At 43.3% G+C, this 15,578-nt stretch overlaps 1 protein-coding gene across 2 annotated transcripts in view; it reads left to right on the top strand.

Annotated features, from left to right (window-relative positions):
- Positions 1-15,578, top strand: part of adamts7 (a disintegrin-like and metallopeptidase (reprolysin type) with thrombospondin type 1 motif, 7) — a 201,964-nt gene that overhangs the window by 180,012 nt on the left and 6,374 nt on the right. The gene's annotated exons all lie outside the window — the stretch shown is intronic.

Genomic DNA, 15,578 nt, shown 5'->3' with positions numbered 1-15,578 from the left:
GGCGTCGTGATGTCTGCCCCGCCTTTCTGCTCGGATAGTGATTTTCCTCCGTGTTCTGATGGGGAGTTCTCTGTTATTCCAGCGACTGCTCCCCCAGTGTCCGTCTCTCCCGGTGGCGCCGCCGCGGCTCCGCGTCCTCGGCGCCGCAGCTCCCGTATTTCGGCCAAGCGCCTGCAGGATTGGCCCGTCCACCGTATTTTGGAGGCTTTGTATGACAAAGGCATTCCGGTGCCCGCGGGTCTATCTCACGAGGATCTGTTTGGATATTTTGTTGCTCAGGCCGAGGTTTCCAGCGATCGTGATACCAGTGTTGCTCGCCGGAAAGGAAAAGGAAAAGCTCCCTCCCGGAAGCGTGCTGCTCCGGCGGTGGATCCTGACGTCGCCGTATTTCCCGGGCCCTCTCGTGACTGTGTCTCCACGCCTTCGGCTGAAGCCTCCATTGTGACCTCTCTCGTGGATATCAAGCGTTCTCTGGATGTAATGAATTCCCGGATCAATTTTGTGGAGCGTGCAGTGATGCCCTCTTCGCCGGGTTTTACGGTGCCGGCCTCTTCCTCGCTCATGCCTGCGGCGCTTCCTGATCACGCGCTGCTCGATCCCGCTGGTGTCGGTGCCGCGCCCCCGCGATCCTTGGAGACCGCCGTCCCCGCTCCTCTGCTGGGCTCCAGGTTCATTCCGCCGGCTGCGGCTATCCCCGCCAATCTGAGAGCGAACATTCTTAAAGGTAATGACGTCAACCTGGTTAAGATCCTGCTGTGTGGCTCATCCTCCTCTGATCTTCGTGTTGTGGATTGCGGGGATGTTTCCGTGGTGCTGAAGGACAGCGATCCCCGCTTGGACAAAGGTCTGACTCTAGCTGAATTCGTTGTCGCGTTCGGGGTTTTCCGTGATGTGATTTGCGAGGTTTACCCTCATCGACGCGAGGAGCTGGACGTGTATCTCGCAATTATTTCTGATCTGGCTTTGACGTATGGCGGTTCTTTGTTCTACGACTATCATAAATCCTTTTCGGCTAAGGCGGCGTTGTACGTTCAGAAATTTAATCAACGTCTGGATTGGTCCGTCGTGGATTTGACGCTTATGAGCAGACATTTCACCGGCCATCGGGCCCTTACCTGCAGCGTTTGTGGATCGTTTTCGCACTCCACCTCGCTTTGTCCGAAGACTGCAATGCGTGCCCTCTCGACTTCTCCTGCTCAGCCGTCTGGTTCTGCCCCTCCTTTCCTCCCGCGGGGACAGGTACCTTTCCGTTCACGTTCTCGCGCTCCGCTTTGTCATTTTTTTAATGAAGGTGTCTGTGTTTATCCTAATTGTAAATATATGCATCTTTGTAGCGTGTGTGCGGACAGCCACCCTCGCTCTGTGTGCCCCCGGAGGGTCCGCTCCAAGCCTTCCGGGAATTAAACTTCGGGCATCCTTCTACTCCGGTGGATGTGTCTGCTCTCTCTGTTGCCCTGGCTTCTCACCCTGACAGTTGTTTTGTGAACTACCTTATCACTGGTTTAGTTCAGGGTTTTTTCGCCGGTTTGAGTTCTTTTCCTCATGTGTCTTATGTCTGCGGGAATTTGTTGTCCGCTCGTAGAGAACCTGCAGTGGTGGATGCTCTCCTGGCAAAGGAGGTTTCTAATGGTTATATGATTGGGCCTTTTTCCAGGGCTCCGTTTCCTTTGTTTCGGGTCAGTCCTTTAGGGGTAGCAACTCGGAAATATTCAGGAAAGAAGCGCCTTATTATAGACCTCTCCGCCCCGCATAACTCTTCTGTTCCAAGCATAAATAGCTTGATCCCTCGTGAGCCTTTTTCGCTCTTCTACGCTTCTGTTGATAATGCCGTGTCTATGATTAAAACCGCCGGACAGGGTGCGTGGTTGGGGAAAGCTGACATTTCGGATGCGTTCAAAATTATGCCGTTGCATCCCTCACAGTGGCATATCTTTGGTGTTAGATGGCGCTCTAGGTATTATTTTTCCGTTCGTTTACCTTTCGGCTGTCGAAGTAGTCCTCGAATATTTGATTCTCTGTCTGAGGCGTTGTGCTGGATTCTGTATAATTCTTTTAGGCTTCCTTATGTTTTGCATCTTTTGGATGATTTTTTGTTGATTGATTTTCCATCCTCGCCCCCACATCGTTGCATTTCTGCGGTCAAGTTGCTTTTTTCTCGTCTGGGTGTTCCTCTCTCCCCTGAGAAAACTTGTGGTCCGTCCACTCGTTTAGAATTTTTGGGAATCGTTCTCGATAGTTCTTCGATGCAGGCTTCCCTGCCGTCCGATAAGCTCATTCGTATTCGGGAGGCCATTTCGTCTTTTCTGTCCTTTGGACGCGTGACGAAAAGGGAATTGCTTTCCCTATTGGGCCATTTGAATTTCGCTATGCGAATTATACCCCATGGCCGTTCTTTCATTTCCCGGCTTCTCGAAATTGCCAGTTCAGTTCCGGACCTCCACGATCTTGTTGTTCTGGACGGTGGCTCCCTGTCCGATTTGCGTTTTTGGTCGCTCCTTTTGGGGGCCTGGAATGGTGTTTCCTTTTTCTATAATGATCATTTTGAATCTTCGGATTCCCTTCATATATTTACGGATGCCGCTCCGTCCGTTGGTTTCGGGGGAATTTTCTATGACGAATGGTTCGCAGATGTTTGGCCCGCAGGAATTCTCGAAGCCGTACCTAAATCTACAGCTTTGTTTGAATTATATCCTATCGTGGTAGCATGCGCGCTATGGGGAGAGAAGTGGTCAAGGAAACGAATAATGGTGTTTTGCGACAACGCAGCCGTAGTGGATATAATTAATAAAGGGCGTTCTAAATGTGCATTGATTAACTGTCTAATGAGGCGATTGACCTGGTTTAGTGTCTTGAATAATTTTATACTTAAAGCTACCTTTATTCCTGGTCATGTGAACAGGGTAGCTGACGCCCTCTCTCGCTTTAAATTTCAGGAATTCAAAAATCTATGTCCGAATGCCAATCCTCACAGCCTCCCCTGCCCTGCGTTCCAGCAGATGATTCTAAATTAAATGTTTCTCCACTGAATGAATTACTAATATCTGCTGCTGGATATATGAGGTTTGGCCTGGCTCAATCTACCATTAAATCATACGATTCATTCTGGACATCTTACCGCTCCTTCTGTACTAGTATCCAAGCTTCCCCTTTTCCTATTAAGATACCATTAGTCTGTGCATTTGTTGTACACTTATTTGAGAATCGTCGGTACCAAGTTCAGAGCATCAAATCCTGTCTGGCCGCCATCCAGTTCCACACGAGATGTTGTTCCTTGTCAGCGACGAATCTTCTTGGACACCCTACCCTACGTCTGCTCCTCAACGGCCTCTTGAGGGTTCGCCCGTCCGGAAATGACAAAAGGTTACCACTGACTTTACCTATGGTTCATAAACTCGTGTTAAGATTACGTGCTGGATTCATTTCTCTCTATGTAGACCATCTATTAGAAGCTGTTATTATGATGGCGTTCTATGGTTTCTTAAGATGTGGTGAATACACTACTAGAACTTTGTCTTTCGACCCACAGATAGATCTCACTTTTTCTGATTTAACATTCACTGAGCACTTTTATTCCATCAATCTTAAGCATTCTAAGACTGACAAATTTTGTAAAGGTGTTCAAATAGTCATAGCAAAAACTAATACTGCTTTCTGTCCTTTCTCTTCAATGCAACGCTTCCTGAGTCTCCGACCTACTACTCCCTGGTCAGCACCTCTTTTCCTCGTGGATGGCTGTAAACCCTTGACTAGAAGTTGGATGGCTTCCAAGTTTCATAGTCTCTGCTCATCCTGCGGTCTTCCGGCAGACATTTACACCTTGCATTCCCTGAGAATTGGCGCTGCAACGACTGCTGCTCTTCACGTTCCGTCATCTACGCTAAAAGCTATGGGAAGGTGGTCCTCATCTGCGTTTCAGAGATATGTTAGATTAAATTCTGATGAAATATTAGCAGCTCAAAGAAAAATAAGTCTGGTTTGAATGAAGAACATGTTAAGTCAGGTGGAAGCCGCGAATGATGTGATTAAATGATTGGGGTTTAAATTGAATCAGGTTGTGTAATCTCGTTTGCTCCCTTCCAGTCTTCTCTCTCTCTCTCTTCAGATAGTATGCTCCCCTGGTGAACGGGAGCGGCCCAACGGTCAATGGTGCCGGGTAAACACATAGCAGATCACTAGATAGAATGTTCCCTTCGTAGAGTGGTTCTCGAAGGGAGCGGCCAAACGGTCAATGGTGCCGGGTAAACACATAGCAGATACACTAGATAGAATGTTCCTTTCGTAGAGTGGTTCTTGAAGGGAGCGGCCAAACGGTCAATGGTGCCGGGTAAACACATAGCAGATACACTAGATAGAATGTTCCCTTCGTAGAGTGGTTCTCGAAGGGAGCGGCCAAACGGTTAATGGTGCCGGGTAAACACATAGCAGATACACTAGATAGAATGTTCCCTTCGTAGAGTGGTTCTCGAAGGGAGCGGCCAAACGGTCAATGGTGCCGGGTAAACACATAGCAGATACACTAGATAGAATGTTCCCTTCCTAGAGTGGTTCTCGAAGGGAGCGGCCAAACGGTCAATGGTGCCGGGTAAACACATAGCAGATACACTAGATAGAATGTTCCCTTCGTAGAGTGGTTCTCGAAGGGAGCGGCCAATCGGTCAATGGTGCCGGGTAAACACATAGCAGTCATACTGGAAAATGAAATGAAATGAAATGAAGTGAAAAGGAATGACGCCGAAAACACACCTCATCACACTGATTATACATTCACATTTACATTTTCTTCTTCTGGATGATCCTGGTGTTGGGGGTTGTTACCCGAAAGTGTATGGAAAAATAAGTGTCTCAAGGAATTGAACGGAGCCTTATGCCAAAACAAAGTTGTGAATCAAATTGTGAATGTCAACCTAAAGATGATGTGAAATAAATATTCTTCTGCAAGAGTTGTCTGACTGAAATAAGCGACTCGTCGCATTTCGGGCAGACACTCGGCAGAATTGCAGGTTACTCCCCTAGGGCGGGTCTGTTAATTAACCCACCTGCTTAGCGTCCTATTTAAGTCAGGTGTACAATTGTTCATTCTCTCTTACCTTCAGCGCTCATTCTTTGCCCCTCCCTCCTCCCCGGCTTCCACCTGTGGGCTCCGTTACGGGGGTTGTTACCCGAAAGTGTATGGAAAAATAAGTGTCTCAAGGAATTGAACGGAGCCTTATGCCAAAACAAAGTTGTGAATCAAATTGTGAATGTCAACCTAAAGATGATGTGAAATAAATATTCTTCTGCAAGAGTTGTCTGACTGAAATGACAAAGAAAATGGTATTTGACATTTCATTTTCAAAAAGTTCTATGGTAAATGTGTAGCAAAATTCATATAGAAATGTCTAATTTGATGATTAAAATGGATTTACAGAAATGCTTTTTCATTTTCCAAATGTAACTGCATCAAATGACAAAAAATTTAAATGGAAAATCAGTACTTCAAAATGCTTTTTCATTTTCTGCTTTTGCTGATTTTGGTGTTCGATGACAGCTGGAGCCCCATCAACAGCTATAGCAGATTTCGCCATGCTAAACGTTTGCTGATTGGACCAACATGCACTCAGCGGGAAGCTGCAGGCGACCAACTTCTAAATGTGCTTTATTACTGTTATGATTATTATTAAGGGCCTGCTCGCTCATATGTTTTTAAATCCGTGTGGTCAGTGCTTTTTTCTCCGCTGCAAGGACCCGAAAGATGGGTTAGCGTTAGGCTAATATGTGCTAAAAACATTAGCCGTTGAGGTACTTAAAACTCCGTGCGGCCAATGGCACAATGAGCATCTTGGATGTAAAAATGTGGGAATTACATCAGCCTTTATTTTGTCTGGACACCACTGGAAACGCATATTCTTATGATGGTTTAGAGTTTCTAAGATCTGCATAGCAGCACTTCCACCTTCGGCGATTTGGAGCCTCAGATCGCGGGGCTTCTCGCTCCACCATGCGAAGGCGACTGCAGGTCCGAAGATAAAGCTAGTCCCTGGGAAGGTTTCGACGAACCGCGGTGCGTCTGAAGGAGGACCGCGGAAGGCGGAAATGCTGCTACGCAGTCGCAAAAAGCTGTGTATAATCATCAGGAATCCATAACCGTCACAAAGCCCTCTTCTCTGCCCCTAACACAAGCCTGGCCCCACTGCTCCTAGCATGTCTGTGTCTCTTCGCAGCTGGACAGACGGAGATAGCACTGACGTCATCGCCCCGCCTCCCCAAATGTTAAGTCGAATTGAATAATGCCACACCATTCGCAGGGTGGATGTGAAAATGAAAATGCAATCCCCTCTTTGCATTTTTGTTTTAATTATGACACAGAATAAGCAGTTTTTAAGTAGAAGTGAAAAAGCATTGATTAATTTTTAACTTTTAATTTTGAGTCATTTCATGCAGTTACATTGTGAAAATGAAAAAGCATTTCTGTTAATCCATTTTAATCATCAAATTAGACATTTCTAAATGAATTTTGCTACACATTTACCAGAGAACTTTTTGAAAATGAAATGTCAAATACCATTTTCATTATCATTTTATTTAGGTGACAGAATAAGCAGTGTTGAAAATGAAACAGCATTTCTGGTATTGACTTTTATTTTTAATTATACAGAATCGCTTCCATAGTTGTTGTGGTTTTCAGATACATTTCGTAGTTTTGTTTGGAATAAACAGACTCCGAATTGCCATGAGCCATGTTGTTGAAACAGGCTGTACTTTCAATTTTTAATAGTCAAAAAAATCAATTAAAGATACAACTGGTAATGTTTTTAAATGGCAACTGATTTTTATACAGCACACAATTTCAAGTATTGCACCTCTGCTCCATTTAACATGATAAATATGACATTATTAACATCATTAGGTAACTTAAAGCTGCAGTTTTAATGATGAAACTTCTTGAATTGAAACCTCCTATAAAGTAGTGAGTATTTAATTCTATATTTTCACCAGTAGCCATTCATGTGACTGTTAATAAAATCTTGAACCCTTGTTACAAAGCGACAACAGTAATTTATTTATTTTAAACAACTGACAAGTGTTTGCGTTTTTCTCTAAATGCAGGCTTTTGTCAGAGGCTAAGAGTCGAACGCTGCTTTGATTGCTTTCTTCCAAAATGTGGTTTAAAGGTCAAAATGAAAAGTGAAGATTTTGACGTGTCAAACGCAAAATGCATTGTGACATGGAACAAAAGCAATGGTCAAATGTAGAACAAAGGACAGAATCTGCAGATTGTTTGAATTTCACTATGACCAAACAGTTGGTTAGGCTGGTTAGAGACAAAACTAGTTTTGTCTAGTCTATAAACACAAAATAGGCAGTCATTTTCTTTCAATAAAATTATAGACCCACTCCAATAAAAATCGCGTTTTGGGTGTTTTTAACATCTTCTTGGGGCATTTTTTTCTCATGATAAACATTGTGTTTCTGAGTATTTCTTTATTGAAACCATTGTGAATCAGGAGCAGACAAAAAAATACCGGTTAAGGTGGTTAAGGCCTGTTGCTAGGACGTATGGGTGCTCCAATTGGAGCAGTGGATTGGAGCAATGGAGTGGAGCAGCACTCCAAGGTTCCACTCCATTCCGATGCATCAACTTGTAGACTACTAGATCCATGAACATCTTTGTACGACTAGATAGCTTGAATATTGCCCGCCATTTTTGATGCACCAATAATGTTAGGTAAGAGTTGTGAGGGGCTGTAAGCTAGCAGAAAAGCGTGTAAATAAATGGGATGGTGGGAAGTGGGGGCAGGCTTACTCCACATCAGCAGTCCCACCAACAACTTAGTGGGAGATTTCTGATGAACTACATTATTCCACCCGTATCCGCGGGGGTTAAGGACCAGAGACACCCGCAAATAGGGAGAATCCGTGAATACGGAGAACCACCCCCCACCCCCTGGCTGATCCTTACTCATCAAAAACTCCTCTGAAATATTTCTGATGCTTTGTGAAACACTTATTAAAGAACATTGTAAAATTTCTCATTGGAACCTTTTTTTTTATTCAGAGTAATTGACTGTACCCTAGCGTACGTACATAAGAAGTGTCACTCTTGCCTTCAAACCAAGAGTCCGTGCTTCCTCCTTCATCCGAGAAGTACTAGAAGTCATCTTCTTCCAGAAGAGGCCTGTACTGGCGCTCTGCAGAAACTATGTCCTAGAAAACGCCACAGGTTTTTTATTTTGCCTATAAATAGCATGATCATATCTAAAAGACCACTGGGACCACTTTAAACATATATCAAAAGATGATAGGAGTCGAACTTTAGTGGCTAATTTTGTCATTCGAACAAATCAATGACATTGTGAGAAAAACAAGGACTTTAAAAAAATGTAACAGCACGGAGTCACGGAAAAACTTTTTACAAGTTTTTATCATTTTCCATTACCTTCTTACAAACACCATCTAAGCACCAGAAGTCACGTTAGTGTTATTCATTCAGCACACTCCCTCTTAGTCGAGTGACAGACACTGATTCACACTAAGCTTACTCACAAGCTACATGGAGGCAATTAAGATTTTATGTAACCAATAAATATTTATGAGTGCAGAGCTGTTGTTTGCAACTCAACAGACAGCAAGAAGAGTGAGAAATAAGTCACACACCTCTGACAGTAGCTGTACTGTTTCCACAAGAAAAAGACAAATTCATTTTTGCAGTGATCTCAAGTCTTACTTGGCTGGAGACTCACTGAGATGTTATATTTACCTGTAGACTGAAAAGGGAAATTAGAGCAATCAGAAAAAACATAATTGACCTCTGAATAAAGTAATTTGAATATAAAATGAACTGAAACCAAGTGCAGATCATTTAGGAACACTTGGCAGTCCTGAACTTCCATTAATTCAACAGCAGTCTGAAATCCTAAAACATTATTCAATTTGGCTCTCTAAAACCTCTAAATCACATGACCGCAGCCTTCATCCAACTACTTTCATTTGAGAAAAAACAGTGGATACAGGTGGAAGATGAAATATCAGATTTCATAGAACAGTGTTGCCCACATACATTTAAAACCTTGTTTCTGGAAGTACAATGTTGACCTCTGTTCTGTCCTTTTACATGTCAAATATTTTTAGGAGCTTGCTGATGGTTTCGAGATGTAGGCTGTTCCAGAGAGCTTGGGGATTCAGTTTGTTTGTGGAAATAGATTTTTTTAGGACTAAGAACTAAACTGTGGAAGAAAGGTTGGCTGTGATTGCTTTGGTTGTGAGGACAAAGCTGGATAAGGACCATAAAACCTAACAATGATGATTGTAATGAGGGCTGAATCACATTGGGCTGAATTATATAACAGATATATGTCCTGTCGTGCGTTGTTTTTAGTATTACTGCTCTCATTCCAGTATTTAACAAGCACCTGTCTGTTGATTTTGTGTCAACAGGTGTCCAGAGGACAAATCTTCAGGAATTAAATGTGTCAAACTACTTGTCTTTGACTGACAAAGAGCACTTTTCTTTCCTTAAAAGAAGAGTGCTCTTTGTTTTAGAATTTGTGAAGCTACAATCAAATAAAAGCTACTTGTAATTGATCAAAAAAAGACCCCTCCTAAGTGGCTCTCTGGCTGAAGAAATATAAAATTTTAGCAATTTTCAAAAATAAGAGTTACTAAATTAAAGATTAATTTTAAATTGGTTAAATTGATACATTTATGGCTGAGGCGCACCGAAAAATTTTGATGAACTTAGTAACGTTTTTTTTACTTCCTTTCTGACACGAGGTCTCGTTCTCTCTACGCTTCCTCCAGATTGCACAAATTTTAAATACTCAGCAAAAGTCTAATCTTTCATGAGTTTAAAGCAGATATTGTCTATGCTGCACATTAGCTGTCCAAAGGGGAGTTGCTAAAACATATTTGTAAATTTCTTCATATACTTTTCCCACTGGATCATAAACCAATGAATTCATATATGATGTTCAAGTTAACAGCAGTATAAGTAGAAAAAAGGATAACGGCTCACCAAAGTAGACCTAAGACATAACTAGAAAAAATGACATTAAAGTCTTGTGTTGTTTAAAACCTTTCATAGGAGCACATTAGCTGCACTGATGATCCTGTCTTGCATGGTAATTATTTTATTTTGAAAAGAAGGCAAACAACCTTTTCAAAATTAAAAAAGAATTTCACATTCTGAGATAATGCCTGCTTTCTTAATATTACTGATTTTAAGCATGGCAAAAAAAAAATTAGAATTTATGTTTATTATAAAAGTAACAACATAATGAATGCAAAGTGATATCTAATATTCCTAAAGGATAAAAGAAGAGTCTGAGGCTCCTACTAGGTTTTCATCAGAAAAAACAGGCCCAAATGTCTCTTTTACTGTTAAAGGTTGGAAACCCCTGCTATAAAATATGTCATAATGACATCAAATTTGAGAAGTTTTGGTAAAAAAAAGAAAACAAAGTTCTTTGTTTTTATTGCACTGAAAGAGGTTGTGAGGCTATACGATGGCTGCATAGTTGTGTGTTGGCTGTGTGTGTAGATCCTTCACCTTCATTAACTTCAGACAGATCCAAAGCTTGGCCCAAATGCTTTAATATAGCCTTATAATCACTATGGATTTTCAAAATACACCCAGTCTGTTCGGCCCTATTTAAATGACGTAGGTGTTCAAATATGTATTCGGTACATTATCCATATATCAAAGATGATCCTTTTGATCAAAGTTTGTGCTCCTAAATCACTAAATCTTGCAGATTTTGTCCCATGTGAGCCAGTATGAAATAACCAAGAAAATCTAGATAGAAATGTTGTATCATTTTGGTGTCTTGTTAGGCATATCTCTTGAACAAAAGCGTTCCAAAAGTGAGATAGTAACAATAATGGGGTATTAAGAAGTCAGAAAAGTGAGCTCATCTGAGGATAATCATCCTGCGTGCTCCTTTCGAAGGTTGGCATATTTTACTGTAAGTGTGTATTATTCAGCAGCAGCAGCAGAAGGCTGAGCTGTTCAGCAGCAGCTGTCGAGTGAACTCAGCTAAATATTACTTTCACAGACGGCAGAAGCATCCTCCTCCCCAAACCACAGAAGAGATCCAAGTTGCATGTTTGAAAGATCACTGTTTAAGCTGCTGTAATTTAGCAGATGACATTAATAAATGAGTCCCTCATTGTCGTTCAGGTTTGTTGTCATTGAGAAGGGAAGGTTGCAGCTTCAGAGACCGACACGCATCTTTTTTTGTTTTTTTTGTTTTTTTTTGTTTTTGTTTTTTTGTTTTTTTTAACTTGTCCTGTCCAACAGCTGGGCAGTCAGATGAGAGCTGAGGGCCTCTTGGGTTGGACATATTTTACTTTAACAAGAGGGGTTATTAATCTTCAGACAAACCAAAGGTATGTCTGAATAAACCCCTTTTGTAATTGAGGCCAAACTTTATTAATTTCAAACATGTCTGAAAATCTTTGGTGTTGGACCGGACAGAAAAGGAAAGAGGGGAAGAAGAGAGAGGGACGTTAGAGAGAGGGGGGGTAGGGGGTGATAATAGGAGGGGAAGGGGGATAAGACCATGAAGCAGCATAAAGCAACAAGTTTACTGGTTGTTAATCATTATGGTAAGGTTTAAATGTAAAAATAAAAAAAATAAAAAAAAGGGCGGAGCCTGTCCACACACACACTCAAATGTTATAAACACACACACTCAAATGTTATAAACACACCTGTTAGTTGCAAAAATGTCCACCTGTCGACATGTACACAAAACAGATAGTGTTCACACGCATACTTATGCCTTAAAACCAACTAGTGTGAAATATTTCAGTCATTCAGTCTGTTGAGCTAACACCTGTGCTCAGGTGAGTGTTTATGTTCTTCTAAAATGGATGGTGGAACGTGAAAAGAAGGAGGGAGAGTGCCCAGCCATCCCCACCCCAAAACCCCCACCGCACCAGCAGCGGCAGCCGGAATCCCCCCAACGCCACACGGGAACCGGCAGGGAACAACCGCCGCCCGGGCGACCAAGCCCGCCACCCAGGCCAGGGCCAGCAGGGCCGCCGCAAGGCCCCCAGAGCCAGAGAGCAGGGAGGCACGGAGGGAAAGAGAGCGCCGCCCCAGCCCAACCAGGAGAGCAGCCCCCCACCGCGCCGGGAGAACCCAACGCAGGGCCCCACCGGAGAATGACGCCCACAGCCCCAGACGAGCACCCCACCACCACCCAGGAGTTCCGGGCATCCCCCCGCCCCAACCCCAGGTACGAGCCAGGACCCCCCCAAGGGAGACCCGCTCCGCACTCCAGGCAGCCATCCGCCCGGCCCACGGTTGGTCCAGGGAGGAGCGAGGCAGGGGCCCGCCGCCCCCGCCCAGGAGGGGGGAACCCCGGGGAAAAAAGAGGGCCCACAAGGGGTGTTGTAAATATGGCCCGACCAGGCTCGGCCACAGTTGGAAATTTGGCGGGGCCCAGCACTCAGGAGCAAGGACCAGAACCAACCCCCCAGGGACACGAACACCCCCGGCTCAGATGTAATGTGAACACCCCACCGTGCGGAGAGAGCACCGCCGGGCCCAGGAAGCCGGCACCCCGGGGACACGGCCGCCGTTGCAAAGGGGCCCGTACCCCCCACCAGGGAAGAGGCAGGGGACAGATGGTCCTAGGTCCCACCTTCCTTGCAAAATGTGTGTGCGTGTATGTGTGTTTGAGAGAGTGTGTGTGTGCATGTGTGTGTGTTTATGTTGGGATGTATATATTGAGGGGGGGAGGGGTGTATGTACTAAGGGGGGTGCAGTTAAAATTGGCGGGTAGGCACTAAGGGGACATCTCCTGATTACTCACAGTGACACGCCATCTTTTTTTGAAGGATTTTCTTTTGATCCAAAAAGCTGCTCCAAAGCTGTGTTCAGAAGAGAACAAGCTGGGGGTCTTGGACAGAGTGAGAGGTTCCCATTTCAATCTACTTGCTCTCTTGCTGCCATGTAAATAAATATATTACCTTTTTCTGTATTGTCAGTCGAGATTTCTTACTGGCATAGAGTTGGATCAGCCTGAATGATTCTTCAGCAGACAAAAATGTAAATATGTGACCTTAAATGCACACTTTGCATAAGTAGCAATTGTGATTTAAATGACCAAAGAACCCATTTGAGAACAGCCACTCTTGTGCACATTATGATATAATAGCCGTCTGCTAAAAGCTTTAGCCTCTTTGGAAAAATCAGTACATTTTTTTACCTGTGCAGAGATTCCCACAGGAAGGTGTGGGTGTTTTGTTCAGCTTTTTCTATCCTCGGATGACCCTGAACTTTACAGTAGTCCAGCCAGAAGTGACACGCAGGGAGAAAGAACAGGAAATAGGAATTAAATTTATTCAGTATGTTCCTTGCTACAAATGTTTGATTAGGTGTGGTATATTTTGAAATGGAACAAGGACACAAAACAGAGGGTTTTGTCAACGTTTGAACTCAAAATTAGTGTATTTTGTATGATTAACAGCAAGCGATGGGGCCAGATGGACACAAAGTAGAATGTTCCTTAATATTGCTGCCACAATTGCAATTTTATCATCTGTACTATTGCTTCAATTTAAGTACAGCAGGAAGAAAATGATTCGCAGACCTGAATATTTTTGAAATAACAGGTGGCTTAAAAAAATCAAACATCTATGACAGTGCTTGACTGTTCAAAGATGTGGAAAAAAAATTGTCTAAAAAGTTTATTTGATGTTTTCACAATTTCAAAACATAAGCAACTAATAGCTTTAGTAACTTACACCTATATGGAGGGGTTGACTTGAGGGCCGTAGAAAGGAATGGCTGCATCTTAAAGGGAACTCAGGTATGTCTTGCGGTTCCCTTGTGGCTTAAGTGGTCACCTTAAGGTTCTTTCTCTGTCGGCTTTTCCCATCAGGGGTCGCCACAGCGAAACAACCTCTCTTTTGAGGATGAGTCACATGGTTAACTTGGCAATGTTTTACGCCGGATGCCCTTCCTGACGCAACCCTCTCAATTTATCCGGGCTTGGGACCGGCACAGAAGCAGAGAAGGGAACAGGGAGCAGCCCGGATTCGAACCCTGGTTTCACGGATGGAAGGTGCCGCAAACCAGCCCAAGCTAAACTAGCTCCCTATGTGGTCACCTTAAGGGACGTCATAAAAATGGACCAAATCAATGTTGTGCGTGTATTAAGTGTATCGTGAAGTATTTGTTAAAATTATGTAAGTTATCTCTCTTTGACATAAGCTCCTTACTGACCGTGCACAAATGCTGCATGAACAGGGTGTGCATGGGATCCACAGGTGCCCGTATTACATCCGATGCCGACACAAACTAGGCCCGATTGTCTTATTTCCTAATTTCTAAAGGTCAGGGTGCATCCAGGAGTGAGCGCTTATCACTTGAACAGCACTAACGGAACCCTTGCACAGTGTGCTGGCTGAGGGAGGGGTTGAAAAAAATAAGAAATTTGTACAACAATCCTGTCTTTCACTTATTTCACCCTTTCTTTACCCTTGCATGTTGTAGACGACTTCCAGATTGAAGCACATTTTAAACAAAAACTTGAAGTAAAGGTAGGGACAGACGTTAGGCCCTATTTACCCTTGTGTAGAATTACCCAACCTTTCTGCTTCCTTATGCTACATTTACATCCCCTTGGCAACGTGCATTCAAGTGACCACTTCCAAAGAAAAGTCTATGTAAACGTGCGCAAAAACATGTTTCAGGTTTGCGAACTCTTGCGTTTACGCGCAGCTACCCAATACCCAAGTCTCCTTTTGGGCTCTACGTAAAAAAAGGGCCAGCCATTATATGCGCGTTAACAGTTAAATCAGTTAAATTTTGACCATTCAGGGACTTGGATCTGGTAATGACTTATGGGTAGCGTCCTCTCTAACTGTTTGAGAATTGATCATGGAGGAGAAATTAATAATTGTGGTTTGTGCACCGCCGAAATTCTCCGATAAAGGTCTTGCATTTATCGGAATAGAGCTGTGAACGAAAAACTTGGAGCAAGATTGACAAAATTTTCAGACCAGTGTGAACACCATGCTAAAAGCACATTCAAGAACCTGGGAACAAACCGCTCTTGCCTGGTATGAACATAGATTTAGAGTTTGGTTTTTATTTTATAAACCCCTATTTAATATTGACAACTTTGCCCATGAATAGTTGTTTTACTGTTCCAGATTTGACCATGTTTAAAAAGCCTAATGTTTATTAAGGTAATTTTACCAACATGGCAGCAACCTGGTAGCAAAATAATGTTTTTTAAATCCATCTTAAACTATGTGGCAACATCTGACATCAACTCTTTCACTGTCATTGACTAAAGCTCAAAGCTTTTATTGCCCTGCACAGTTGAAGGATGTAAAGGCATTTCAGTATTTGCTTGGGCTCAAGTAGACCTTCAAACCTTCTCTGCAATTCCCACCAAGGTCCCTCCTCCTTCAGTCTCTGTAATGAGAATGTAATTTAAATGAGATCCTCCATGCACTGATTCTGCCACTCAGCTCCGCTCACACAAAGCCAATGCAAAGCTTTGTGAACCCACAGGGTGGAGCAGTGATTATAGGGGCTCAGATGTTTACTGTGCCGAGAGCGCTGAAGTGTATTTTTCTGT

The sequence above is a fragment of the Oryzias latipes genome, chromosome 3, assembly GCF_053564925.1.
Source record: "Oryzias latipes strain Hd-rR chromosome 3, Olatipes_Hd-rR_3.1".
NCBI classification, from domain to species: domain Eukaryota; kingdom Metazoa; phylum Chordata; class Actinopteri; order Beloniformes; family Adrianichthyidae; genus Oryzias; species Oryzias latipes.
The sequence above is the reverse complement of the archived record's forward strand: the minus strand, read 5'-3'. Positions and strand labels throughout refer to the sequence as shown.